The sequence below is a fragment of the Mastomys coucha genome, unplaced genomic scaffold, assembly GCF_008632895.1.
Source record: "Mastomys coucha isolate ucsf_1 unplaced genomic scaffold, UCSF_Mcou_1 pScaffold7, whole genome shotgun sequence".
NCBI lineage: Eukaryota > Metazoa > Chordata > Mammalia > Rodentia > Muridae > Mastomys > Mastomys coucha.
Window position 1 is genome coordinate 54,607,964 of NW_022196913.1, and position 5,587 is coordinate 54,613,550.

General features: G+C 43.9%; 1 protein-coding gene, 1 long non-coding RNA gene and 1 other non-coding gene across 4 annotated transcripts in view; 2 read left to right on the forward strand and 1 right to left on the reverse strand.

Annotated features, from left to right (window-relative positions):
- The window catches only part of LOC116081678, a 5,944-nt gene extending 4,352 nt beyond the window's left edge, over positions 1-1,592 (reverse strand). The window contains exons 1-2 of the long non-coding RNA XR_004114963.1: positions 1,540-1,592; positions 715-758 (exon numbers count right to left, since the gene is read on the reverse strand). This is a non-coding gene — a long non-coding RNA (uncharacterized LOC116081678). The remainder of the gene's footprint in view (positions 1-714; positions 759-1,539) is intronic.
- Positions 1,593-1,667: 75 nt separating this feature from the next.
- Iars1 (isoleucyl-tRNA synthetase 1) overlaps positions 1,668-5,587 on the forward strand; it is a 49,624-nt gene continuing 45,704 nt past the window's right edge. The window contains exon 1 of one of the 2 annotated variants that reach the window (XM_031358196.1): positions 1,668-1,748. The gene's annotated coding sequence lies outside the window, so the exon portion shown is untranslated. Of the gene's footprint in view, positions 1,906-5,587 lie in introns of both variants that reach the window. The other variant, XM_031358195.1, reaches the window with a different exon arrangement.
- Positions 4,036-4,168, forward strand: LOC116082940. The gene has a single exon (XR_004115544.1). It is a non-coding gene; the product is annotated as a small nucleolar RNA SNORA84 (small nucleolar RNA).

Consider the following 5,587-nt stretch of genomic DNA (forward strand, 5'->3'; position numbering starts at 1 on the left):
ACTCAGAAATCCGCCTGCCTCTGCCTCCCAAGTGCTGGGACTAAAGGCGTGCACCACCACTGCCTGGCAGAAAATTTATTCTTGTATCCAAGTAGTAGTATGTGGGCCACAGCCAATATCTTCCATGATTTTGTTTTGTTTTTCTCCAGATAGGGTTTCTCTGTGTAGCCCTGGCTTTCCAGGAACTGTCTTTATAGACTAGGCTGGTCTCAAACTCAGAGGTCTGCCCACCTCTGCCTCCTGAGTATTGGAATTAAAGGTATGCACCATCACCACCCAACCTTGAAAGTTTTTAATTACCTGTTCTAGGCAAACTGTTCCTTTATTTCCCAACAGTAGTTTATAGCATTTCTCAATCCAATTTTTAAACAGTCTGGTCCAGTCTACACTACCCATAGGTTTCTTTCACAGAACAGAGGACAGGCAGGAGGTGAACCAATTGGTAATTTAAAGAATGCAAAGCTTAAAAACTCCAAATATTTCTGGTTCATAATTAAGAAAGCAAAGAGCAAAGGCAAACACTGCATCTAAGTTTTGACACAGTGGGGTCTAGAACTCAACAGTTATCAAAATTTTCTAACACTTGCCGAGTTTTCTACTTCATTTAGGCAAAATCTTTTTCTTTGTTTGCTTTTTGTTTTTCTGTCACTAATTAATAAAATAGGCACTTATTCACCTAATTAATGCTGTCAACTTATTAAGGCCAAAACTTACTTTCACAGATTGGTGTCAACGTTCTCCTTTGTTCTAGACCGGATCTGAAGGGTACAAAGTAGATATATAATAATACATAAGCAAATTTTTGAAATGAAAAGAGCCATTCCAATAATGTTCAATAAAGGGTTCAGATTATTGTCAGACCCTCTTCCCTTCTCTTTGCCATTTACCACATGGCAAGCAGTCTCCAGGTTAATTTGTACTGTTCCCAAAATAACTGTAGTAGTTACTTGCCAGAAGTTTCAAATGTAGCATACATTTTAGATGCCATTCCAGTTGGGAATCTAACTCAGTTGGCAGAGTATGTAGCTATGGTGCACCAGTGCCCTGGCTTATCCATGGCATCATATAAAAACAGGGGTGTTGGCACATTTCTGTAACTCCTCATAGTCGAGGCAAGAAGATTTGCAGTTCAAGGTCATTCCTTAGCTGCTTAGAGGTTCCAGGGCCAGCAGAAGATACACGAGACCTTGAGTCTAAACTAATTTTATATGGTGTCAAATGTCCAGATCTTAAATATGTTCACAGGTGTTTAAGAACATTCATATATATTGACATATATTTAAGAATACTGGGGCTGAAAGATGGCTCAGAGGTTAGGAGTACTGGATGCTCTTCCAGAGGTTTCGAGTTCAATTCCTAGCTTTCATCATTCTGGCTTACAAGGCATACATGCAGGCAGGAGGCTGTGTACAAATAAATAAAATCTTTAAAAAAGAGAGAGTACTGACATAAGGACCCAGGACGAATGGGTGTCTCTCGTTCACAGGCCAAGACTTAAGAGGCAAAAACTTTGCCACAGATGAGTAGCGACAGACTGACCTGGGGGTCAATCAAGCGCCTTTTCTTTCCTTTGCAGTGACGCTCCGGTCCTGCTCTGCTGTTATGCACGGACCAATCGCCACACGTGTTGTTTGTGGGTGTTGGATGGCACACGCTGATTGGGCGGCGCGGCACTGTCCGTATTGCATCACCTCCACATGCGGAACGCGGTCGCAGGCTCAACCTGAGCGAGCTCTAGGGGTTCTCAGGTAAGCCGCACCCTCCGCCCTTCTGGACCGCAGAGTGAGACCCGCCCGTGTAACAACCTGCGGACCGCACTAGGCGGTGAAAAAGGAGCACGCTGCTTCTCACCGTGAGTGAGCTGCGGGCACAAAGCTATTTCCAGAGAGCCTTCGTGGAGGGAGAGTAAGTAACACCGCAGAATTTAGGGCTGCGCACAGATTCTGGCCTAACACATTGGGTGGAGGACTGAGATCCTTAGAAGTACCCCCGTCACTTAGTGGGGCCTTGGCGGCTTATGAGCAGGGAGGTATGGGAATGCCGGGTGACATAGTATCCGGGAGAAGATCGGAAGGTGATTGAGGTCACTGCCAAAATAGCTGTTTAAAGGAACTAACCTAGGAGTCTTTCTGGATCCCGGGCTTCTCCCAGCTGTGCCGGGATTCGCGCACACTTATCCCTGGTTACCAAGGTAGGTAGGTTATGCGCTACGCGCTCGTCCTGGGCTCACAGAATCTGGTAATGCAGTTTAAGCTCACGGTTGGCGGCCCTACAGAACAAACTATTGGGGTTTGAAGGTGTGAAGAGATGCCTTATCAGTATGGGCAGAGATTATACTCAAAGGTTTTTATAAACCCATCCTGTCGGGACAGAAAATGAAGGAGTCGTCATTTTGGCTTGAGATGTGTGCGTGATGAGTATGTGAAAGTGTAACTTGGTTTCCAACCTAATGAATTTCTCATTTTTACTGTTAGAGAAATAAGCAAAAATCATTGAAAAACTCACATAATACAAATCTGTGTATCCGAGACTTGCTCTTTTGTTTCTCAGTGTATAGGTAGAAAGTATAGTGTTGGTCTTCTCTAACTACTACTAGTTCTGCACCCGGGGTTTTAACCAGCTCATGCTATGTGGTTAGGTCTGTAGTAGTGGTGTGTACTGTACATGTACAAACTATTTTCTTTGTCATTATTTCCTAAGCAATATATTATAGCAATTGTGTGTCAAGGGTTTAAATGTATTAGGTATGATAACTAATCTAAAGATTATTTAAAATACACAGGCAGGTGCATGTAAATCATATGCTAATACTATATTTATAAGAGATTTCTGCCGGGTGGTGGTGGCGCACGCCTTTAATCCCAGCACTTGGGAGGCAGAGGCAGGTGGATTTCTGAGTTCAAGGCCAGCCTGGTCTACAGAGTGAGTTCCAGGACAGCCAGGGCTACACAGAGAAACCCTGTCTCGAAAAACCAAAAAGAGAGAGAGAGAGAGAGAGAGAGAGAGAGAGAGAGAGAGAGAGAGAGAGAGAGAGAGAGAGAGAGAGAGAGAGAGGGAGGGAGGTGGGGGGAGACTTCAGCATCCTTATATTTGGGTATTCCAACAGGTCCTGAATCCAGTACCCTGTGGATGTGGAGGGGTGTTTGACTGGCTTGTGGTTTTTTGTTGTTGTTGATGATGATGTCTTTGTCACTTGTTCCTGTGAAGAGACACCCTGAGTGACAATGAAATGCCATGTTGTGGGACACAGTACACACATGGTACATAAAACATACATGAACATAATACCTATGCACACTAGAAAGGTGGATAGTAGAGCCCTTTAGCAGAGTTAAAAGAGAAGTCAGGTATAAAAAGTAAGATGGTGATGTATGTCTCTCTCATGGAGCCTAGCCTGGCTTCAAATTGTCCTCCTGCCTCAGCCTCCCAAGTGATGGTATGGTAGGTATGTGCCAACATAAGCAGCCATATCCATGGCATTGTGGGATACTTTCTCAATATAAGTTGAGATCATCTTAAGCGAAGGTTGGTGGAACTAGCGTAGAAGTAGCTAAACGGACAGGTAAGGATATGGTTCAGTAAATGGAGTGCATGCCTTGCATACATGAAGTTCTGGGTTCAAGCCCCAGGCCCCCTAAAGCACCTTGTGAGCTGGAAAGTTGTGGTGCACACCTTTGATCCTAAGACTTAGGAAGTGGAAGCAGGCCGAACTCTCACCAAAACAAATAACGAGCAAACAGACAGAAACGCAAAGCACGTGTAATCCCAACATTCAGAGGGTAGAGGCCAGCAGATCAGGAGGTCAGAATTATCCCCAATTACCCAGAGAGCCCAAAACCACCCTGAACTGTATGGGACTGCCTCAAAAAGGAAATGAAATCTCAGAGGAGGAAGCAGAGCTAAAATGTCCCGAAGGAGTTACAGAATAAGGAGGAAGGCCTGGATTGTGTGTGGAAGGAAGAGGGGTGGCATTTCTGTGCATAACCTGGCAGTATTCCTGGCCCTTCTCCACCCACATCTGCGCCCCTCCCCACCGCCCTGTGGTTGCTGGAGGCTGTTGTGCAGGTACAGTTCTCCAGTGGATACAATGGGCTAGAAAAACCCTGTGATGTATGCATGGGAGCTGTTTCTTCTCAGCAGCTGCCATAGCCCGGTCATTGGTACATTGTTCTTCCTTAAGTAGTCTGTGCTGTTGTACTCTGCCTTTGTATTTCTGGAACAATACTGTGGAGAACAGGAGAAGCCACATAGAAAAGCCAGTAAAGGCTCTCCTCTTGCTTCCCAGGAAGTTAAATCTCAGGTTCTTAACAGAGGTTGGGGTAGATGTCCCTGAATCATTGGGGCACTGCGGGTGATAGTGTTCCAAGTGTGTTCGTTCCCTAGGAGCCCCTCCAAGGGATTGAATTTAAGTGCACGTTCTGACTCCTGATGAGTCTGCATTTCTGATAGTTCCCAGAGATGAGAGCAGTCACAGCAATAGATAGTAAGTGGCAAAATGAATGCGTACGTATCCCAGAGATGAGAGCAGTCACAGCAATAGATAGTAAGTGGCAAAATGAATGCGTAGAGACCTAACAGTCTCTTACCAACCTCTTATTCACCAAACTGAAGGACCCTTGGTAAATCAGTAAATGCAGAAACCTCTTTCCGTCTTTGAAAGGCTGAATGCTGACGTAGCGGCTGATCCGAAATGCCATGTACTTCTCAGTAATGTTTAGTTCTGTGCTCTGGTTGAAAAGGGCTATTTTAGATAAATGTCCCACCTGTTTTGTTCTGTTTTTTTTTTTTTCTATAAAACACTCGAGAGATACTTGAATATGAAAAATTAATGAACATTTAATAAGTATGTCTTTTCATTATTTTGCTCGCAAATGTTTTTTTTTGTTTTGTTTTTCTTGGTAGCCTCAGTCTTAAACTCTGCTGCTTTCAAGTCTGGTTGAGGCATGTAGGCCTTCTTGACTAGATCAGTCACTCTCAGCTGCTGGGATTCTTGAGGACATAGGTTTCTGTCTTTTCTAGTCTATTAGCAGTCCTGTCCCCTTCTCATTGAATTTTGGCTTAAAAATCTGGTCACCAGCTTGTTTAGAATTTAAAATGAGAATTCGCACATACATCATATGTATTAATAAATAAGGCAGGGTTTTTGTTTTGAGACAGGATCTCAGTGTAGAGTTCTGGCTGGCTTGGAACTCAGTATATAGACCAGGCTTGACCTTGAACACCCTGCCTCTGCCTTCCAAGTGCTGGAAGTAAAGGTATGAACCATTATGCCTGGCCTAACATTTTAAAAATACAAAAGAAAAATAAAGGTGAAGTCTTAGTTTGGGTTTCTATTGCTTCGACAAAACACCATGACCAAAAAAAAAAAAAGGAAAGGGTTTATTTGACTTCCAAACCTGTTCATCACTGAAGGAACTTAAAACAGGAACTCAAACAGGACAGGGTCTAAAGGGAGGCAGGAGCTGATGCAGAGGCCATGGAGGGATGCTGCTTACTGACTTGCTCCTCATGGTTTACTCAACTTGCTTTCTTATAGAACCCTGGACTGCCAGCCTAAGGATAGCACCAACTTTTTTTTTTTTTTTTA